The sequence below is a fragment of the Aythya marila genome (genome assembly GCF_965140915.1).
Source record: "Aythya marila genome assembly, chromosome: 3".
In the NCBI taxonomy this organism is placed as follows: domain Eukaryota; kingdom Metazoa; phylum Chordata; class Aves; order Anseriformes; family Anatidae; genus Aythya; species Aythya marila.
Window position 1 is genome coordinate 38,676,046 of NC_139044.1, and position 24,283 is coordinate 38,700,328.

The window sequence follows — 24,283 nt, forward strand, 5'->3', positions numbered from 1 at the left end:
CTACAGATCTCTTACTATCTAGGATAGTAGAGAATGAAGTAAGGAATCATATGGCTGCATAAAGAAGATCAGAACTCATCTAGCTACAAAAGCCAATGACCTGACTATTGACTGTTTGATACATTTGCATTTATACTGTTTAATAAAAAAGTCAAAAGCACGGGTTCCACATCTTAGCTTCATCTGTTTCATAAGTAGCTTCTGAATTGAGTTCTTACAGCTCAGAATGAGTAAAAAATTGAAATGTTGTCCTATTTGCAAATATATTTTTAATATTACATAAGATATTTAGAATATTACACATATTTAATAAAGGACGTAGAGACAAACTTACAATCAATATGTAAACAGTAAGTTTAGGTATCAGCTTATGGCTGGTCCTAAAGAAAAATACCAAATACATAGAAGAAATCTTTCTATCATTGCATATATTATGTATGCTACACAAAGCGGCAGTTGGCTTGAAAATCAGCTGAAAAAGTCAAACCATTTATTGAGCATGGAAGAAAGAACCAGCCAGTTCTTTAAAGCAACATACATTCTGCAGATCAAGAACGGAACCCTCGGTTTCCCTTCTTGCAATAGTTTTCTCACCTCCAGAAGGGAAAAAAAAAAATCACCTGCTAAGTACCAATAATGTACTAACTACTAACAGTAGCTTTTGTAAGGCCTTCAGAGGAATCTCAGCAACATGCTGCTAGAGCACTAGCTCTAGCACTCTACTGTACGCTCTTCATCTCTACTTTAAAACTAATCATTAAGTCATTTCCAATCAAGTTCAATGCTGCAGGTCTCTAAAAAACCTGACGTTCCTTTCCCAGGGGGAAAAAAAAATAAATAAATAACCCAAGACATACTTTTCTGAAGTCCAAATGTGTATTCTTCCCTAATGTTTCCTATCTGATGTAAATTTTACATAAGGTCCTTATCTAATACACAGGTAAGGCAAACAATAGTTCAGTCCTAGGAAATCAAAGTCATCTACACTTTTGAGGTATGGAAATAGAAAGCATAAAGCCGAAAACCACACCTTCTGACACTGAAAAATCTGTGGTCGGTCTCCATTTCCCCACAGCTACGCACTGAATACTTATATTTGCATTATATCAGCCCTAAAATAAACAGTCCTAAATATCAGGTCTGTGAACAAGTGTGAGTTTCTCTGCTTAAAAGAAAAACAACCACACCCTCTGATTTTCTCCAAGATGTACCCATAAAATGGTAAAGAGTTCTTGCTCAGCTCCAGAATATCCATGATGAGTTTATTTTCCACTCTATCACAGAGGGTGAATAGGAAGCTACTTTAAAATAAAAGCATGCTTCTTCCCACATAGATTAAACTGGCAGAAATAACATTTGCTAGTTGCCATGAAGGCATACAAAAATGTAATTAAATAATACAGTCTATACCCATGCATTTGTAGATACCATAAAATAATTTCCAGATCACTTGAGAGTTCCAAAAAGAACTACTGCTTTGATAGCCAACAGTCCCAAAGACAATAACGTGTCTTTTCATATAAGGACAATGGGTCAGACATTGACCTTTTGGGCTTAGGTCATTAGAGCATATTGTAGAACATCTCTTTCCTCAGAAGGGTTCATTCCACAGGCAGCCATTTTTAATAAGTCAGTGCTGTGGAAAAGAAATAGTGCCAGTTTCCTGTTACAATACACATGTGCTCCTTCTGTTAAAAAAAAAAAAAAAAAGTATGTTTCCACAGAAATAAATGCTGCACTAGATACTAAAAGTGCAAGTGACAAATCACAATACCTATGACAATTTCAAAGCTTAGTGGAAGTGAAGGAAGAAGCAGTTTGTCTGGTTTAACTAAAAAGATTTAAACTGGCCTTGTTGAAAAAAGTTCCTCTCTAGTGTGAAAGAGACACACTCTGTATCTGAGATGTGCCTGTACAAATGCACACATGCACACTGTAGATTGTTTTGCTATCTGTGGAGGTTCAGAGTATCTCTCCATTTACACGAGAAATGCAGCATGACAGAATATTCAAGTAAATACAAGACTATACTAAGTAGGTAAATAAAAGTTCATGTAATGAGTGAAATCTTCAAAGATCTCTATTTTGATCCCAGAAAACTTGGGATCTCTTTTGACTTACTGACCTTAAAAAATACTGGCACTACATCAATTTACATTAGGCAAATAGATACTGAAATTCTGAGCAATAGCTCTAGTTGAAGTTTGGCTGGAGCAGCTACATACCTTCAGGTACTACAGCACAGGCACGACCTGAACTGCAGTTATTGGAATTTCAGAGTGAGATCTTAATATTAAACGTTCATTTAAAAAACGAAATGTGAAGAAAGCCAGTAATTGATTGTTACTTATGCCCATGTACTATGGGGGTTTGTTTGGTTTGAGTTGTTTTATTTGTTTTTAAATAACCTGTGGGCAAGGAGCAGGTTGGGAGTCAACATCAGAACTGGTCCCAGTGATAGCGCTGACCAAAGATTCACTTTGTACTGATACGAAGAAATTGAGTATGAAGATAAACCTCTAATATAGATCTTACTACCAAAACCTTTTCCTGACACAAGTGCAATAAGCTTTTAAACCAGAAAGCTGAAAATGTTGCCAGCTAGCCCCCAACTAGCTGGCAGGATACATGCCCAGGAGCAACAGCCGGAACTCCAAAATGAATTTCTGCACCTTTGTTATGGGGGAGAGGAGGCTGGAACAAAAACACACAAGAAAACCCACACTGCGCTACTTTTAAACCAGCAAGATAAAAAGGAGGCAAGATTTCATACTATGCTTCAGCTACTTTAAAAGCTGGTCTGGAGGTACTAAACGATCACGGGCGGTCTTTAACGCCGTGGATTTACATCCGTTCTCAATGTCTGCAGCAATTCCTGAAAACAGAATTTGCTATGCCTCAGCTAGTCACCACTGCCTTGTGCCAGCAATTTCTTCTCTTTCAGAAGTGCTGGCTGAGATGTTTTTGCTGCTGCTCTTCAAATTGTCTCACTGAAGAGGTGCAAAATTGGCTTTAATATTTCAGAACTTTGTGACTTTGGCTGTACTGGATTTAGAAGCCAGCAGATCCAAGACAGCAGTAACCTCCTACAGGGAAGACTCTGGGAGTAAGTAAAAAAGGAGCACCAGGAGCTAGTTTAAGGACCCAGTACCTTTTTAGCTAGATTGTTAACACTACAAACATACGTATGCTTGTGGTCCAAGTGGCAGATAAATTTTAAATGGCTTGGTACATCAAAAATTTGAGATTCTAAAGTTCCTGTGAGGCAGACAATGCAGTTATGTAATCAGAAATACGCACGGAAGCACTGTGCATTAAGCTTTGGGGTACATTTAGTGCTAGGTGCAGGGTGCATGTACTTAAGCTACTAACAAAGTATCGCAATAGAATTAAGGGCTGAAGGTGACTGAATTCCCTCAACGCCAAATCAAGCACAAGGAGACCAAGAAACTGTTTCCCGAGATTTGAAATAAAATGAACTTCAAGCGTGAAGCTAAAAAACCACACACAAACCTTAATTTGCCCCTTGATTTCAGTTTGTCATCAAGTCACAGGGTAAGAAAAGGTGACTAGCTCTAGAAATCACTTTCACAGCACTTTTTAACTCAAAACTTATTTAGATTATGCTCTCCCATTCAATTCTATAACTATTGAGAAACTAAGTTTAAAGACTGGTATAAAACAAAGCTACACAAAGATCTGCACAAGCAGCATAAGGAACTACCAAATATGCACTCATAGCATAGCAAGTGAAATACACCACACACAAAGTGACAAATATGTCCAAGTTCACCTTTCCAGAAGTTCAATTAACATTCAGCTTTCTTGTACCTTATTAAAACATGAATGAAGCCACATAACTGCAGATCTTCAAGACTGGTTTATGTGACAACTGCCTGTCCCTCATGGGTAAGTTCCACGCTTTTATGCTGTGGCTTATTTTTCTGGAATGCAGTTTGGTAGATGCAAAGGGACAGATCGTACCTCAGACACTCAAGATGAGTGGGTGTCTTGAAACAGGAAACTTGAAAGTCGACTCTGAACCTACCTGTGCAATCACAGCAAATAGTACAAAATCCATCATCAATGCTGAGGCTGACATATTTTACAGTCACCAAGCCTTTATCAGTACATGCAGCATCACCCTTACATAAACTGCAGAGTTCAAATTCACAAAGTTGTGTGGTCAGATGCAAACAAAAAGTATGCAGTGTTCCCGCTAGTTAACTACACATAGTTCTGTGATTGCTTGTGTGGCTTCTGACATCTAGCAGCCCTCAGTCCGTATTGGCATCTCAACTAGGGACTTGCCAAAGAAAAGGAATGCAGATGAGATGTCATTCTCAGTAAAGAAATACTCTAGAGCAGTAAATTTCTTCATTTAATGTCACTCATCTTAGTTTTCTAGGTAACAAGTTCAGATTTTCTTTATCAAAATTTCCTTCAAACATAATGAAGTCTGGGAAACATAATCCCCATCTCAGAAACACCAGTTTTATTTGAGTTAGAGATTAACCATATGAAAAGTGACATGTAAGCCACAAATACCCAGACTGGTTCACTTAGTACAACAACATCAGGTCCAGACAGTGCAAAACAAACATACTGTTGTTTCTACACCTCCAGGTGAACAGTGAAGGCTCAAGCATCTACAAGCCAAGCTATCTCTGTGCAAACCAAGATGGCACAAGGAAGCGAATACTGAAGTAAGAGTTTGGTGCACAGGCACCTAAGTGAAATGTGTCTGCTTGGTTCAGATATTACCAAGTCAAGCTCATCAGCTCTGAAGTCACATTTCATCCTTAACTCGACCTCTACAACAAGGCATGGCTTTATTATACCACCCAGTGGACTGCACTGTACTTGTTTTTTTTTCCTACTGACCATACTACGACAAATTCATTATGAATATTTATATACCACAATATGAACTGAAATTCCTTTTGCTCGCCTCTCTCAGCTCCTACTTCCTGCGGCCAATAAGCCACATTCTCCCTTCTGAACTGCACTAATAAAAACAGAGATACATGCACAGCATTTGGATATTACAAAGCACTGATTTAGTATAAGAATGACCCTTCCCTAAATAAAGTTTGTAGTTACTTCTACATAGAATCTTCTTTCTTCCTCTAAATTCAATAGAAAACCAGCTATTTTATGTGTTAAAATTACTTTGTACCTTCTCAAGCTACCACCAGCCAGGTTTTATTAAGGAAATAGCATGTAAAATTTTGAAGCAAGAGCCACTATTCAGCCAATACATCATGGGTATCAAAACTGAAGTATTTATTTTACTCATTAGCACAAAGCAGTACATCATTAAAAATGAGTTCTTCCTTATCCTAAATTTATGCATTTAAAACAACTTCTCTCATCTTTTTCAACATTCGTTTAATTAGGCAAGACACATTTTTGTGAGAATAAGGCAGAAATGAATGCCTAATTCATACGATCAATTAATTGTTCCCAACTAGCTCTGGAAGACCAGGATAATTGTTCTGCAGCAGGTCTGCAGAACCACAGTAAAACACTAAACCCTTTATTTACTTAATTGAGGGATGACTTGTTGATTCACACACACAAATCGGACGAAAACACAAGGGTTGGGCCAGATGAATGCTAAAAGTCCATTCCAGCAAAAAATTAGTCAATGACACTATAAGAAGCTGTGCTTTTTTTCAACCTGTTACATCACTGCAATTTAAATATAAATATTAAATTATGCAATTAAAACAAACAAACAAACAAACAAACAACAAAACAACCACATCTGAAAACTAAGCCAACCAAAACCCACGAAAACAAAACATTTGAACCTTTCATTACAGCAGCGACAATCCATGCCACCTTCCTGGCACAAACTCGTCATTGACCTATGCATCATCCAACCTCAGAATAAGACATACGAGACTGCTCGATATCAACATCCCAGACTCTGGTCCTGACACTCTTGAGAAGTACAGCCTAAGGCAAACAACTCATCCTGTCAAAGATACCAAAGGGTGAAATCAAGACTAAAAGGCTTTAACTTCAGCATAATTCTGCAGATTCAGCATGTGCAATAAAGCAATTTGATGGATAGTCTTCGAAACACACAATCCCTGTTTAAAAACAGAAGTTCATCATTCAGAAAAAACAAAACATGCAGGTTCTGTGACAGATTTGTGTTGTTTTCTGTGCGTTATTAATACTGCTTTGTAGCATTTATCATGTTCTAAAAAGGGAGTAAAAGAACAGATTTTTAGTTCCCCACACACAGGTTGAGCAGATAGTGACTGAAAGTGGGACAAGAGTTATCAACACCACCTCGCAGCCTGTCAGATAAAGTCAGGACAGAAAACCAGCAGCCAAAACATTTTCACTGACCTGGAAGAAGACATCAACCTTTCCCCTTGAAAAGGTCATTCAAGAGTTGAAGTGGACTTGTAACAACAATTTAGAGATTTTCTGTAACTGATTAAAAAGGGTAACTTAAGCAGTACTGCTGCTATTAGCTCGTTTAAGGAAGTACAAACCTCAAGGGGAAGAAAAGCCACATGCAGACAGTAAGCTGATTTCAGCTCACGGTGGCAAAACACTTCACGACTGACTGACACTATACCATCTTTTGTGTGAGAAAACAGCCTCCTCAAGATCTGGGTCAGCATGCATTTGGGTGTTGAGAAATTACATTTCTTCCATTTATTAACAGTGCTTTGTACTGTAGCAAAGAGAAGCTATACTTTGTTATATTTTCTCCCTCCCTACTTTAAACAGGATTAAGCAAAATTCAAATGTAATTAAGGAAGAAAAAACATCCTTTTACCCAATCTGTTCTCAAATTTATGGTTAAAGACTTAGTCAATTACAAATTGCAAATTAGAACACAGCGAAGCGATTATACCTTCCCATAAATTTCCAAGAGGCAGAATTAGTTCTTACCTGTAATCACAACCTTGTCAAGGTTCTAGTTCAGTGCTGAGAGAATTAGTTTACATTCCTGCTGCCAAGAAGCACATAACAGAATGACTTGCAAAACCTTGAGATAACAGTACAGGACACAACATCTGCTTTATTTTGGTATTTCCTAGAAAGAAACAAAGAAAGCAGTTAGCTACTCCAGATGGCATACAACAGATTTGTACATGAATTTAAGAAAAAGCTGTATTCACTAAAAACAGAAGTGCACGAACTAAAGCTATGTCTGGATATCTAAAAACTTTCAATGTAGTCTCTAAACAGAATATTTAAGATAAATGCTAAGAAAAAAAAAATATATTTTTTTCTAATTTCCTTCACCAGCACAATCTAGTACTTAAAAAGCCATCTAGCCTATTACCTGACATTCATGTCCCTAAACTGAGTTACAGAAGGAACAGCTTTTGCATGCCTGCTAACAGAAGTGCTGTTCACCTGCTTAAGTGACAGTGTACTCACAGTGTTTGACAAAATTGAAATCCACCAAGTGCAGTAAGTCTAATTTGTAAACTCTCTACTTTGCCTGCTTAGATGTAAAAACGCATGGGGGTTTTGCAACTGAAGTTTAGTGCCTTTCTTTTTTTTTTTTTTTTTAAGTATTAGAACTCCTCTGAAATAACAATCATTATACATCTTTAAATGTAGTTTCAATAAAATTGATCAGAAATTCAGCTTCAAATGCAGAAGTATCAGGTAACTAACAATTCAAACGTACATATCTCCACAAGCATCTAGACATCTAAATCCCATTATTTTCAGCAGGATGCAAATGCCCAAATTCCTTCATGGATCAGAGACTACACATTTAACCTTACAAACCACTGCATCTTACAAAAGTTACCATGACAGTACACTGGTAGAAGGAACTACCCCAGGAAGAATTCTGGATAGCAGCCAGCTTTGTCTGGGGCAGGAGGGAAATACAAGCCGTACTGTAGCGCTGTGATTCTCGATTGATTACAGCACACTGAAAGCCTAGCCAGCGCTGCTGGGCTGAAGGAGGCACAAAGGGGACACGCTGCAGGCTTGGACTTTAAGGCCAGGGACTGAAGAAGCGAGCTGTGACAACATTTCATGACGGTCTGCCTCTTCCAAATGGTAACTAGTCTTTTTCAAGCATCACAAAGCACCAGTTTTGATTCTCATACAGAAGGGATACTCTGCTACTGCTTGAGGAAGAGCCGTAAGGGCTCAGTTTTATGTGCATGATGTCACGCTGCTGCAAGCCCTTGTGTTCTCCCCATCATTCTCTCTTAGGCACCACAGCAGGATGGATGGTTCAATGAATCAAGCTAAGCCAGAAAAAGTCGATTCCTTTCTGTAGGTTTAGATCTCTGAACCAGCTTGAAAATGCCTTTCAGGCAAGTGCCAGAAATGCAGAACCAGCAGCTGCTGCCAATTCAGATTTGCTCTGAGTATTCCTAAACTACATGTTAAGCAGCATCCGCTAAATTATTAATGGACTCTGAAGAACTATTCTGAAATAACTAGACACCAAATGTCTTAAATCATTGTACCGGACCACACAGGAAAAGCTTTCCTCCAAAAAAGTTACAAAGTCCATCAGTAAAAAAAAAAAATAATTAAATTTTCTTCTACACCTGAGAACTTCAGGAAAAAAATAAGGCACAAAAAGCATGGATTCACAGAGCTGCAGGTAACAGCACAACTCCCTCTTTTGAAGTACATCAGCACTTCTTAAGTGACCGGGGCACGAACGCAGAACACGACCCCAAGACAACTCCCTTCAGCCAGCCTCCCCCAGCTCCAGAAGACGGCCCTAACCACGAGGCTACAGGGCAGGTTCATGAAGTGCTCCACCCTCACTTCTTCTGATGCTACTCCAGCAGCCTCCGGAAGCTGCTGACTCACAAACACTGACCCAAAGACAAGCATTATGCTTCCCAGAAGCAAAAGTCTTGATCAATCCCAAATTCTTCTGCTCTACAGAGGATGTGCAAATGTTCATCTGACAAGGGTGACTTCTAGCCCGGCGACTGGACACTTACATTAGGGTGGATTCAGAGAGAGACATTTGGAGCTAAGAGCATCTTACCCCAATATGTCCCCATTCATACAAATTCTGTCCACCCAAATTCTCAGAAGTGTGGAATAGGGGTATTCAGTGTTTCAGAAAAGACAAAAATACCTCAACAGATGCCCCATCGCTGAACACTGCCCAGCAAGGGGACGTGATTCCTGTTACTTCTGCGCAGCAGTGCCTCTTACCTCTCTAAGTAAGCCACAGGTTTTTATTCTGTTTGGAGATAGTTCAGTTCCTGATGCAGCCTGGGGACAACAAGCTAATCAAGACCCCAAAAACTTGGGTGCAGAAAATGCTGATATAAGCAAATGAAATGGTTTTACATAGGTAGACAACCATAAGCTACGTCACGAAAATAAAGCTGAATGCCTCCCATTAAAGGCATTAAGAGAATTATAACGTATAAAATGCTTAATATGTGCTCCTTGAACATTTGGCATGTCTAAATAGTTATTTGAGTAGGACCAAGTTTGTTACTAAGTTTCTGTTTTCATTTTTTTGCTATTAAGATACTAGTACCACGGTCTAAAGTTTTGGGTAGACCTGTGTGATGTGAGGAGTTGGACTTGATGATCCTTATGGGTCCCTTTCAACTCAGGATATTCTGTGATTCTATGATTCTACCCTGCAGTAGCATAGTTTTTAATTGAGCATGACTAAAACATCCCTTTGCTAAAAGAATTTGAGTTTCACCATGCTTAACAGCATTTTCTTCAGATGCAGAAGACTACACAGCCGGAGCCATTGCAAGTAAATCACTGCTAAAGAACTAAAACCAACAGTCAGCAATAACCACGTTAAAAAAAACACACTAAGCAGGCAAGAATCTTGACAAGTGTGAAGAACCCCACCACTGCACTTTACAGAAGGGCAAGCAGCACATGCTAGCCTTTCTGATCATTAAATACATCTTCAAACCACCTTGATGGTAAAGCACTAATGAACTTCAAGCTGAATCCAAATGTTAAAGCAAGCAAAAAACATCCCACTGTCCAGTCCTTCGCAAGTCTTCAGATTCTGGTCAGCCGAGCACCAGAAATACATTTCTTACGCAGTTCCACAAACAGCTGCAGCTGGCTTTGTAAAGGACAACCAAATCATTGCTGCTTTAAAACCAACCAACCCCACTCCCTAAGCATCATGAAAAACGAAGTGAAATGTAATGTATCGTGTTTGGCTTTGTAACACCAAAATACTACCACTGCTGACATCATCCCTCTGAACTGCGGGTGATGCAGAAGTTAATAAAAGATTTTACAGAAGTAGAAGACACCAGAGGGAGAAGGAAAAGCGCAATCCCGTGAGCTTACTGCAGGTCAGGCAGTATCCTGCAACTTCCCAACTGCGTGTTGTCAACATGTGGTAAAGCTAAGATAATATCCCCCTCCTCACATAGACATTAGTGACCTGATTTTACAGTAAAAAAGAGCACGTACCAAAGGAGTGCAGTAGCTGTGCAAGTTCACGCAGTAGTTCTTCGTTTACCTACATATGGCAAAGCCCAAACATAAACGAGCAATTAATGTCTGTGTAACTACTTGAGGCAACGTACAACTTCCACTCCAAAGAGCAAGTTGTTCATCTTTTACAGGACAAGATGAATGAATTTTCTCGGCAGTTGCTGAGTGATTCCTGGTTCTATACAACAATATCATGAATCAACCAAAACTGAGCTTTTTTTTTTTTTTTTTAATGTTTTTCCACCCAAATGCTGAAGTTCCATCAAAATGTTAATTAGTGCAACATCTAAAGAAAAGGGAATGAAGAAGAGTTTGAAATTAAGACCTGTAAGAAGCAAGTTAAGTGCTTTAGCCTTTTTCAAGCAGCTGAACTAGCATCCAGGTTTTGCTAAAAGTACAGTGGTATCTAAAATGCAGCGAAAAGGTGTAAAATTGAGGGTTTCTTACGATGCTAAGTATCTTGCAGTAAATTTACTTGGGTTTCTGGTGAATATTTAGATCAGCAGTTTGAAGCTGACAGTGCAACGTTTAAATTGCAAGTTAATCAGTTGAACTATTCAAGCCTGAATTTCCAAGGGGAACAGGTGATTAGCATTGTATTTAGCAGCAGTACAAACCTCAGTAATACTAGGGGCTTGGCAGTCCGGTTCAGTTCATACTTTTAAGTATTACTTCACAAATGGTGGGCTTCAGTCACAGCACCACAAACTTGACTTTTGATACATCTAGAAAACAGTTACAAAAGACTCTCTCAACTTTTTTTCTGCAGACCTATCTTGCATACAGATTTGCCAGGCACATTTTGAATTCCTGAATTCAAGTCTGCAGCTCTCTCGGGTAAGTTTTTGAACACAAAATTCACACGATGGCTATGTAGATGCCTTGGCAGCAGGGGCAGTTTGAGCAATATTTGCTATCAGCAGCTCGTTCCACATTAATCCCTGTTACTCAGCCACGTAGATAGTTCTGCTGGTGTAAGTGAATGCCTGAAGCAGAGACTGTTCATCTAGTTGATGAGTAACTCAAACTCTGTTGAATTATACAAGCAGAAGATGAAGAAACACTGCAAGCCAGCCTTTCTAGAATTGTGAATACACGTACACAATCCACGCTCACCTACTGGGAGCTCACTAGCAAGCACTTACTTCTGTTCTGCTGTAATCCAAGAGTTCACTTGGTTTCAGCTATGATTAGAAGAAATCAAGCACAAAGATCAAATCATCTCAAACAGTTAAGCTGAAGATCTTTTCCAACGTCCAGTTTCAGGTATGCTTAAGACAAAGGCAACCAAACAGGCTCCAGTAAAAATATCCAAGTATAAATCTTCATATTTGATTTTTTTTTTATCAGAAGTAAGAAGGGAGATGATTTTCAAGAGTTAAAAATGTATTACACTTATATGCTAGTGTTCTTAAAACACATTGAGACTACAAAGAAGAACTGTAAGTTGATTGTACATTGGAACATGTACTTTGAACTAATAGCTGTTATCATACACTACGTCCACAATGCCAGATAAATTCTCAACACGCATTATGCCATCCATGGCAGTTCAGGAGTAGCAGGTAGAAGTGTTCATATTCAGCTGGGACCCGAGTTTGGTTGTTTTTAATTGCTAAGGCCAGACTCTGCCAGCACGCATCTTCCTGACAGGGATTTGAACTCAGCTCAGGCACACCAGTGACTTGCACAGGCAACACCAGAATCCCGTTCACTGTTCGTGAAGTGCCCATCTTTTGAACAAATTCTTATGGCATATCCCCATGAGGTAACCTTATTATCATCTTGCTCGTTAATTTGATAAGCAGCAGTAGCTAATGAGTCAGTTTGAAGTTACCCATCCATTTGTTGCCTCTGTGAGCATCTGGCCTTCAAATCAACGTCTGAAAAATACAGTCACTGCAGGTGGATTACTGAGGCTTTGTCAATATCCCTCTGCTTCAAGCGAACAGAAATCACAACCTAAGCACTGTCAAACATTCTGAGAAAGAATTCACCACGCTTGTGCTTCATGATATTATCAAATGACATCTATTCACAAGTCCTCTGGGCTGAAATGGCATGTCTCTCAGCCACGGCACATCCTGCAACAGCACCTCACTTAACACTTGAGCCAGCTGTCTCGCCCTCTCTAGCTACTCCAGCAGTACGGAAAGAACATGCTGAGCTCGTCAGACCCTTCCGCAGCAGAAAAACAAGGTGTTAGTAAACCGCAGCATTATTCACATTCAGAAGTAAACTTGGGAATAAAAACTTGCTCTGTCGATTATGAAATAGGAACGGCTTAGCCCTTTCTTGCTAAGCCATTCAAAAAAAAAAAATAAATCTTAAGACCATAAAGAACCCTTACAGAAGCAGTTCTCAGGAAACATGCGAGAGAGCAACAGATCGGTCAGTTCTGTAGCAAATGTGTGCATTCAGATGAAGAACTCCCACTGCTACAGACTGCAAACTATCGTAGGATGAAGACATATAGAAAATGTGACATAATTGTCTTGTTTTATTGCTAGGATACAGAAGTTGACTGTGTTCCAACGTGCCCTAGCTGTGGATAGGGGCAGGAAGTCTGACAGTTTTCAGAGTGACACCACTGCAAGTCTCTCAGAGGAAATGCTCACAGAGTGGAAGAACAGCTTCTCGGCAGATGACTATCAGAAAGAATTAAGTCCTCTGCCACTTGGTAATGTGACTAAAAACACCACAAATAGATCCATTTATAGGTTTATGCACAGAAGCACTTCAACGCTAAAAAAGGTCATTCAGCACCGTAACAGAATCACCAGACCTTTCAAATCAGTAACAGAGCACAAACATTAACACTTACTATGTTACAGCTCTTTCAATGCTTACTGCAAAGCAAACTTGGAAAGAGAGAATTCAAACATCTGCTATGTCAACTAACAGCCCGCACGCACACACACAAACTTGCAAAAGAACTAAAATCAAATACTTAAGTAATACAGGAACTGAAGCCTCCAAATAGGAATCACTCAGATGCATCGTTATTTTTATACCTCAATTAGTTTTAGAACCTCGTTTTTTCCTTCATCTCTTCCATGCTAAGAAACTTTTCATACCTATTAGCAAAGTTATTTCAGTAACAGTACTGTAATAGTGTGAAGAGACTGTGCTTAAAAAGACACCTTAAAATTTTTAAGTGTGTTCATCGGCCTTGAACTCTCCTTGCCAACACAGGCTGATCACCTTCCTGACTCAGCCCAGTTCAACTGATCATTTCAAGTGAGGAACGCCATGTGCTTTTAGGAAGTCAGTTATAACCCAATGCTTAGGAGAAGCAGCTGGTTCTACATGGTATGTAATGATAGATAGACTCCCATGCCGTAGCAGGGTCGATTAGAGTTGTAATCCCACAGTACGCACTATTCAATCCAGTGTGTTACAGAAAATTATGCTTCAGACCACAGATGGCTTTTCAGATTAGGTACAAGAACACGGTACTGTCCCCTGCATTTTGATAGCATGCTCTACTTCTTCTATATGTTAAAGAAGCTTTCTAAGAAAAAAATCTGAAGTCTAATCAAAAAATCACTGTCTCTAGGAACTGCAGAGTGAAGCAAATTTCCATTACCTTTGTTTCTGGCAGCAGTCTCCAATATCGTTGCCTGGACACATGGAATCTTTTTCAGGTATCTGCATTGAGGCTATCTGAACTGCTTCACTTGTCATCTAAACAGAGGAGTACTTGGCAAGCAGCAGTCATTTCGCAACTTGCAAGCTTAAATACTCGAATAGTTTTGTCCAATTAGTAGTGCAACTTCAGTTTGACAACAGATCAGTTCGACTCACTTTTAATCAATACCATTTAAACTCTTTTGGTTTACAATGTATTTTAATGAAGAAGTTTCAAATGTATCTATCGAGGCAATGACTGTTTTAATTTTGCCACTACGCAAGTGTTATAATACATGTTGAAATATACCTGCAAAAATTCAAAGGGCAATTTTAGCGATAAGAATGTTAAAACTAACATGCAAAAAGACCATGCCAGTTCAGAAGAAATCAATAGTAGAGATGGGGCTCAAGGGCTTACAGGCAGTCGATGCAGTTATGAGAGGTCTACACAGACTTGACAGCAAAAAGGATTCCGGGAAGCAAGCATGTTAATAATTCAATGTTTATTTTATGCTATTCATCAGGTCAGACATCAGCTGCAGGCAGTTTTGCCTAACAGATTAAGACACCATCTCCAGTTCCACAAAGGTTACTGCTCCTACAACACTGCTGGCTGGGAACGCCACCTTCACAGCACAATGAGGAAGACAACACATGCACTGTAGCAAGGGGGTAGACACCCTACGCTGTCATCCTGTTTATAGGGGCAATGTGCCAAGATATTTAAAATTACATATCTAGATCTTCCAAGGCTCGCATCTCAGTCTTTCTTTAGCAAATGTCAAGCTTAAGCTGTATGTATGCTTATACCAGGTCTAACAAACTGGACTAAACTAGGTATCCATACAATAAAAGAGGGGGGAAATAAGACTATCCCTTTTGCGAGCCCTTAATAAGTATTCAGGCCTTTGCAGAATGATAACTGGAAGAATTTGATGAATTTAACAGTTTAAAAAGCAAAGTAAACATTCAGCTTGGGGATTACACAGGTAATTCAGTAAAATCTGCAACATAAAAAAAAAAAAAAAAAAGGAACCACAGAGGCACAACAAACAAGAAATAGTTCTGTGAACAAAAGCCTGCTGACCTGAACCTTCAAACGAGTGCTGAATTCAGCAAAATAAGCACCAGCTTCAGTAGTTCTGCCCAACTCACTGCCCCTACAAGACTGAAGGGCTGGCGTTAGGCAACCAGCTGCCTACATTAGGCACTACTTGTACTTTACAGTTCCCAAAACATTTATGTCCTTCCGACTCCACATGAAGGTCTCCACCATCTGTTTTCCAGCTGGACACTGTATGATGAGGGGAATACAAGGCCACAATCTGTTATCTGTAAGGAGTATCTGTCTCCATTCTTCTGAAACACCTTCTCAGTGTCACGAATATGATGCTAGCCCAGTCAACAGTAGAGTCCACCAACACTCCCTGAAACTGGTCCCACCAGAGGGAACTCCACTGTCTGCAATGCATTTTATCTCCCCAAACCTAGATGCACTCTCCATTCTTCCCTTGGGGGCTGGGAATGATACGTTTTATTAAACATTTTCTTAAACTGTGCACAGAAGCTGAAGGCGATGGCATCACCCCGCTGACTGATGTTAATGACTCCTACCACTTGACCAGAGCTCTAATTTGCAGGGAGATGACAACCGTACAGGTGCTTGAAGCTACGGCTTTCCTGAAATACACGCACCTACCATTCCTTCCAACTCCTACCCTCTGATTCCACAGTTATTCCCTGATATTTTGAACTTGACCGAACACGGCAATTCCAGCTATAATTGCACTAAAGAGAAATTCCGACAAGCTCAGCGCAGGCCCTTCCACTAAACCAAAGATGGTTGCTTACATGCACACTTCAGTAAGACATTCCATTTCTTATCATGCAAATTAGTGTATCGGTTTTAGAAGTATGAACACCTGTACTACCAAAAGCCAGCTTTGCATAGCAAACACCAGTTGCACGTACCAACTTGCTTAACCGTTTGAGTTAAAGAACGCAGACACAGCTCGCTTTTATGCACCTGATCATAACGAATGTCCACAAAATTATGCGGTATTTAATGCTTAATTATTCATAATATTCTGCAGGAGAAGTATAATATGCAAGAAAACTGACAAATGAGAAGTAGCTCCATTTCGCAAGCCTCGGTATTCATGCTTTTTGCCATCTGATCATGGACAATTTTGAAAGTCTTACCTTGAACGCAGTGCAAAAGTCAAATTTCTTCCAGATCTCTGTCCTTCTGATAAGGATTCACTTTAGAGACTCTTCCTTGTATATTAGGGGGTGAATAAACCGGAAGAGCCTCTGGATCTGAAAGCAGTAAGATGGAAGAATTGACCGATTTCTTTCCTGGGTAACGCATTATTCAATCCAATCCATAGCTCAAGAGCTGCTTAATAACAACTTCTTGAGGGGAACCAAGAAAACACGTGAACCACTGGAAGTGGTTAAGTTAGTCAAGAAGTCCCTACTTGCAATCTTCTGCTGTATTACCTCATACATGAATGCCTTTTGTTTGGTAGAGGTAAAATGTAGCAGGAGATTTAAGTTAAACCATTAAATGGCCAGTATCTGCCAAAAAAAAAAAGATTACCATCATCTGCACCACCCTCAAATAGGTGTACGGAAAGTCATTTCTAAACCAGGAACACATTGTGACAGTGCGAGAGCCTGCATATGCTTCACAGGTGCATGTTTAAGAGGAAAGAGGATGAAAAAGCCTAGACATTAACTCAATCATTTACAAGAGTATATACAGATCCTGGACTCAAAAGAAAAGGACTAAAAGTTGGGGTTCAAACTTTATCTCAACTACAGAAACCATACCAAAGAATCCTGTCACTAGCTACTGTAGATATCTGTAAAAGCCAAAGCAGAAAGACACGCGACTATTGACCAAAATTACCTTGCTAATAAGAAAGAAGCAAAGTTGCTTTCCTCACAAACTCATGAGCAAGGCTATCACAGTTAAGCCCACCCTGCCTAGATGTACCAGTATACAATTTTGGTAGCTTGAGTATGGCCTTCCATTTTCAAGATGCCCGTGCGTAGGATCTAGGATGAGCTTCTTTCCAAAGGCCTGGCAAAGAAGGAACTGGGCCAGTCTCAGTGAAAGTCATGATTTGCTTTTTCAGCATCTTTCTTCCCCAAACCAACAACTTCAAACAAGAAGTGTTGCACATATTGCTTAGCTTTACTTCAAAGTTGAGAATAATGGGTGAAGGCAAGTGAACGACAAGACACATCGGTCACTACAAAGCTCTAGAACAACTTGTTCAACTTAATGAATATTCTTTATTTCATTCTTAGATGATGCTATTCAATGAACGTACCTTGCTTACTCAATGCTTACCAACAGACACAGATTTCAACTAATTAATGATTAATATCAGACATCATCAACAGGAGTAGCTGATCTTGTCCAAACTATTTTATTTAGCAGCAGTAGAAATACATGCCACTTGCACAAGGAACCATGTTTCTAAATAAAAGAGAATTTATCCCTTAGTTTGGCTAGTTATATCTCAGACATGAGTGGTTTTTCACAGAAAGATTTGAGTTGGAGGGGACCTAAGAGGTCCTCCAGGCAACTTCCTTCTCAAAGCACAGCCAGTGCTGAGCTCAGACCCTGCTGCTCAGGGATTTATCTTCTCAGGTCTTTAAAACCTCTACAGAAGCAAGCCCACGACCTCTCTGCTGTGGGATCTCCTGTAACCTCTTAACAGTCACCCTCACCGGAAAAACTTCTCAGCATACACCCTCCCACCCAGTTTATGACCCAATCTCTTGCTTTCCCACTGTGCATCTCAGTAAAGAGACTGGCTCCATCCACTTGGGATCCATCTCTGTAGATACCAGAAGTTTGTTATCACCCCAGAGGCCCAAAACTGGGCATGGTATTAAAGATGCAGTCTGGGAACATGTGGAACAAATGCCAATTAAAGGGGAATAAAGCTGTTGGTTTTAACCCCTGCCTGACTTGTACTTAGTCCACTGTTTGACAGAAGCAGCTCCTTGTCAGTAGAGAAGCAACCCAGCCAGCCTCCAGCACCACAGGAGGGTTTCTGACCCTAGAAGCAGGATTTGGCACACGTCCTTGCTGAATTTCATTGATTCCTACAGGCCTGCTCGTCTTCCTGAGTACCTCTGGATGGTCACCCTGCCTCTGAGGCACCTTGTTCCGTGTCTGCCACAAACCTGTTGAAGGCACATCCCATCTCCTCCTCCAGGTCACTGGCAAAGATGTGAAACTGAGTAGGTCACAGCAAAGCCCTGAGGAACTGCTTCTAACTGGTGTCCAGGCAGAGCACAAATAATGATAAACTGATACCCTTGGAGCCTGACTCTTCAGCCAGTTCTTCACTTGTCTTCTCATCCTCCCATCCAGACTATAAATAGGACTACGCTGTGGGGCACTGTGTAAAAAAAGCCTTGCAACAGTCAAAGTGACATGCACTGCTCGCCCCTCAACCAGGGATCTAGTCACTTCATTGCAGAAGGCAGGCAGCTGGTCAAGCACATTTTACCCTCCGTAAATCCACTCTGGCTACTTCCAACCCCTGTTTTCAAGGCCCCAGAAACGTTTAGTTACGGGCTGATATAAACTACTACTTGACAATGCTACCCAAGCAAAGCACTAAATGTTTTTCGTACATAAAAAAAGTTTTATTATGTAACATAGCAAGGATGCTTGAAACAGTGAACAAGAAAAAATTGAAGTCTCCAAGCTTCAAGGATTAGCAGAATTCAGATGTTCCAAAGCCTAAATATAAGGATTCAGTGCATAAAAATAAGCTGGTCTCAACAAGCTGAACACAGCCATCAAGCTACAGAGTTTCTGATTGATTTTCAAGGTGTCTAGCAACAGGGCAGTAACAACAGAGGATATAAAAAGGAAAACCTGGTATCACTAACTCCACTGAAAACTTGTAACAAACTGGTAGCAGAGAAAGGGAAGAACAAAAGGAGTTGAAATGAACAGCAAGTGGTCAAGAAAACCTATGTGTTTCACTATGGACATCCTAAAAAAAGCATCTCAAGTTGGGATTGCTTACATCTTTTCAGATGACTTGACTTCCTCCCATACCGTACTGAAAGCTAATCCTTCCTAATGAGACCTCTGGACTTGAACAAATTCAAGAATTCCCGAACACAAAGAACCGCAAACCATGGTTGATACCAGTGAAAACATAACCCACATTTCACCCAAAAGTCTCTCTTAAGTTCCCCAAAACTGGTGCTCAAAGCAGGGAGCAGATAAGCAGCTCTAGCTCCACATTACGCAGCCGTGGATAAGCAGAGGCAATTCTCTTATCCCCCAAGGAAATCTGCAAACATGACAGAAGACAAAGAAAAACCTCTTGGCTCCCTCAGGAACTTTCTGACGAACTCCTCACCGTGACCTTTGCTATGTAAAGCTTTGCTTTCTGCTGTATTCTCATGTGCCTACAGAATAAAGATCTTCTTGTCAGCAAGTGTTGATATTTAATTAAACTGGAATGACCACTGTGAAGGGAGTCAGATCATCACCCGTAGCAGCCTATGCATTTGGGGAAAATCCAAGAGAGAGGGCATTCATAATTTAGCCATCATAGAGGTTTTAACATCAATATTTAATTGCATGTTCTTTTACTTTAGTGTAACACTACAGCTGGTGACACTGCTAACAGTGTCAGTTCACATGATTTCCAGTACTGTCTTCTCTTTACATTTTTCTCATTTAAATAAAATTTAAGATCTCTGATCATGTAACTTGACATTGTTTCTCTCCTGACTCATTTATTAGAGGAAGTTCAGAGCCATGTGACAGAACTCCAGCTACCTGCAAAGAAAGCAGCAGCAGCAGCATTCCACGTAAATTTAGGACTTCCACTGGCAAGTCAGTCATCGGGTATCCAAACCATGAGCCCTAACAACCTGTGTCAGTAAGTATGTCTTAAGAGAAACTTCTTGGAAACATCTCAAAGTGTAGTCTTGCAACAATCTGCCTAAGCTGAACTGATAGTGCTATAAACCCACCTCAGAGAGCTCTCTTTTTCTGCACTGAATTAGCACTAAAAAGCAGTGAAAACAACAACAACAAAAAAAATCAATCTAAGGACCGTTATCTAAGAAGAATAGCAGATGCTCACCAGCAAGGCAGCACATAACAAAATGCTGTTTGGGCAGAGAATGAACTCCCAACTAAGAAGAGACAAAAACAAAGCTAGATTGTGTACATTAAGCAAGGCAGCTTCCAAGATGTTACATCCATTGTTTTTAAACAGCTGCAAAGAAGTGACAACAGGGCCTGGCTGACAAAGGAAGCGGATGTGTCTAGTGCCCAGCGCTGCCACCGAGGTAGCATTAGACTTGCAGACTAGAAGAAATTCCAAAAGAAAAAAGCAGCTTTGACCCAATTATATGCTAGCTGCTGCTTCAGCTGTGCTGGGTTTTCTTCTGTCCTGTCCATAAGGGTTTGAAGGCACTGCACTTTGGCAGTGAAACCAAACAATCCTGATTGCTTTTCCCTTCTCAATGGAAAAATGACACGAGATCATTTTAGCCCAGCCTAATTTTCCATCTCTTCTCTGAACACGGCAGTCGGATCCAAGTATGTTCTTTCTGCCTCCTAAAGACCTTTGAGGAATCTTTGCTTCCTCAGACCGAGATGCAAGCCCAGCAGTTCCACGACACCTTAAATCTATACCAAGAACACGCCACGCATTGAGTTTTCCTGTATCTGTAGGTTTTCCAAGTTTGTAGCTTGCTGTGTTTTTATTGTTGCTGTTTTTTGTTTGGTTTTTAATAAATACCATTTGGGGGAGAAAGCTTTCTACAAAGCGCAGGGAAAAAAAAACAACAAACAACTATAGACTGAAGCTTCTTCCCCTTCCCCAGTCCTGTCTCAGGAAGGAACACAACAGGAGAAAGTGAACTCAAACGATGCCAACAAAAATCAGGAGAGAGAATGACAACTGAAGGCAAAGCAGCACAGAAGTCAGTGGGCAACTTGCATTTGCTGATTTTTACCCCCAGCAGTATCAAGGAGTTGTGGTACCTCCATCCACAAGGCCAACCATCCCGGTAGGATTGGGGCAGCCAGAGCTTGGTAATAAAAGGCTGCTGATAAAAAGCTCTCACATGATGAACTGAAACTATCAGAATGCTCAGCCCAGCACTAAGGTAATAAGGAAGAATACTTGGCTGAACTCTGCCTCCCCAGATAGTCTATGGACTCGCCTATTTCTCAACACATTTATTATCTCGGTTCTTTAGAAAGTATTTTGGTTTTCTAATACATTAAGAAAGGGTATTACTTTTGAATTCCTCTCCTGTTCCATGTTAGTTTCTCTCCTTTAGCAACAGTATCAGACTTTGACCCAAGGAAAGGAGAGGATAAACACTGCGCAGGAAGAAAGAATCAGCAGCTCTGACGCGGGAGCACACCAACCGTGCAGAAAGCAGCTTGCCCACAGGTAGGCCAGGGTCACTGGTTCTGGTTGTATCAGGGACAGCTGAAGATGACAACTAAAAAGTAACAGGAAAGGACGATGGAGATTCCAACGGAGCACGCGAGGGCCATTACTTACTTTAGAGAGGCTTCAAGCAGAAATATGACAACCCATGACAGGTCTGGCATGCCTGCTTTGTGTGCAACAGCTCCTGTTTTAACCAGACCACCAATAAACAAGCAAACAAGCCTATGGAGGAAGGGACAACACGGTAAGGTGTAGTAAGATGTCTTCCACATTAGCTCCATGTTCTTTGTGGAACTGACAAATAGACAGGTTTCATATCCGGACAAACCCTTCTAAAAAAGTTACTTCAGTTACAGAATCGTTACCCCATTCTTTTGTAAATACACACAAATTTACCTCTGATAACCTTGACCAAAACAGAGAAGCAACAGTGAAGAAAGATCACTTGAAGTGAGTAGTTCTTCTCCTAGATGGAGCCCTACTTGGCTTCTGCACAGATGCAGAAATACAGAAAGCTTTTTAGGTTGAAAATAGCAAAGTCACCAAGAATATCTGAGAATCAGGTATTTTTCAAGGACGGTATTTTCCAGTAATAAATTAATAAAGGGTTTCCGAAATACAGTTTCAGAACAGTTCCCCCAGTGACATTTTGTGACCATGTCATGGGCAACAACAGCACCCGAGCTAGTTTCAAGAGCCTGCACCTACACTGGAATTGTATTCCTTCCCCTCTGACTCTGTAGGTCGAGCCCCGTTTCGCTGCCTGTTCAAGAAGTTGTTCTGACAATCTCCAGCACTGCCCCCTCCCCTGCAAAAGGCAGGAGATGCTAAGCTGACGGCATTCTTTTTTTCTTGAGACTAAAACAGTGCTGTAACGGTAGTCAAAGCCGCACAGTGAGCTGTTATGGTTAACAACAGCTACTATTTTGAGATCATTACATATTTCAGAGTCATTCTTCTCTGGCCTGGAGTTTCTAGTGTGTTTTTTTTGTTTTGGTTTGTTTTTTTTTTTTACTCATATAAAGTAAAAGAAAAACATACCTAGAAAAGCATAGATGTGGTTTAGCATAAGGCATACCAGAGAGATAACAGAAGTGAATTATGTTGTTTCACTGTGAGATAAAGGTAGGATGCAAGACACTGCCATCATTACGGCAGAGTCCTGTTTTTTTTCCCTACATCACACGTAAGTCTAATCATTACTTCAGTTGTAAAATGCAGAAAAATGTAAAACTGCAACCTTCACCATTTATCAAAAACTGACAAGCTCTCAGGTTGGTGCGCAGAGGAGACTGCACAGCTTTTTGACTCCAGCAAGTGCTGTGAAAGTCTCATTCCTGTGCAACCACCCACAAGGGTAGCAGTGTGCTTGTCTTTTCCTTGGTCCCACAACCAACTATTCAAAGAAAGTCACTTAAACTGCTTCCAGTTTCTTTACTGTATAAGGGCGCCCAAAATCCAAAGGAGGGTTGGCTGGAAAACCTCTCACGAACCAAGCAATTGCTCCTATTAAAGCATCTTTTTCATGACAGCGCCTATGAACCCCTGGGTCATCTTTTAAACTGCAATTCAATTATGGCGCACTTGCAGAGGATTTACCAAGTAAGTCTCCCCAAAAAAACAACACAGTTAACATCTCTAGCTGTTACTTCCACAAGATCATTGGCATTTGGCATGTACAGGAACGCTACTACTTGAAGTTTTATGCACAACCACACACTACTTCAGAACAAGTGCCCCTCACAGCATCATCAGCCCCAGCCCAGACCTCCAACGACTGCAATCAACTCATCGGGCAGACTAAGGGAAACAACTGGAAGCAACAAACCCGCACCAAGCAGTGTGTGTAGTTCAGTAGCATCAGCAACACAACAGTGGTTTGGGGGTTTTAATAAAAAACACACTCTAAGCAAGCACATCACAAAGACATCGTTTCAGAGGAAACAAAGTGAGACAAAAAGTCTCTTGCCTTGTGTCTCCTGGAAAAGAGGTGAAGACACAGAAAACACAATACGCTGGCAAATGGGTAAGCAGCACACCTGAGGAGCCAGGTCAGTACACCCAGGGTACTGGTCCCACCAGTACTGGATGAACTTCCTACAGATGCCTGTCAACCCCGGCTGTAATTAGGCGCTATTAATAATTCCTCGGGGGTGACGCTTCGGTTGTGACTCAGAACACCCCGAGCGCGATGCGCTTCCATCCCAGCAGAGCACACGCGGCGCTGGGGCTCCGTCGGGACGGACGGAGTTTCTTCGCCTCCCAAGGCACCGAGCTGAGTGCTCTGCAGGTGAGTCCCTGGCAGCTCTGTTAGCTCTGGGTTTGAGCATCACAAGAGCTGAAAACACAAAGGCACTCTGGGTTTCTCTTGCCTACACACGTTAAAAGCAGCACATCCTTCTCCTGATGTCAGCTATGAGCGTTTCTTTCTCAAATGGCCCACGGAGAATCGAACTGATGCCGGGCAGCAGGCACCAGTGCCTGCAACCAGTACCGTACCTGCAGTGGGAGCTGGTACATGAACGAGCAGGCAGAGCACCTTCTCACTAGGAAGAGAGATTCCTCTGGGAATTAGAAGAAATAACACAAGTCCTTTATTACTATTCTTCAGTGCTTTGAGTATAGACGCACTTAAAATAGAAGCAAAAAGAACACTTTCTTCAGCTTTTGTACACTGCAGACAAAACTCAGTCTGCAGTCCACTCAAGCCTGAGCGCAAT

General features: G+C 40.8%; 1 protein-coding gene across 8 annotated transcripts in view; it reads right to left on the minus strand.

Moving 5' to 3' along the window:
* PPM1B (protein phosphatase, Mg2+/Mn2+ dependent 1B) overlaps positions 1 to 24,283 on the minus strand; it is a 56,961-nt gene that overhangs the window by 25,429 nt on the left and 7,249 nt on the right. For 6 of the 8 annotated variants that reach the window (XM_082756312.1, XM_082756310.1, XM_082756306.1 and 3 more), the window contains exon 2: positions 6,922 to 7,066. The gene's annotated coding sequence lies outside the window, so the exon portion shown is untranslated. Of the gene's footprint in view, positions 1 to 6,921; positions 7,067 to 14,050; positions 14,402 to 16,296; positions 16,414 to 24,283 lie in introns of all 8 variants that reach the window. The other 2 variants (XM_082756309.1, XM_082756308.1) reach the window with 2 other exon arrangements.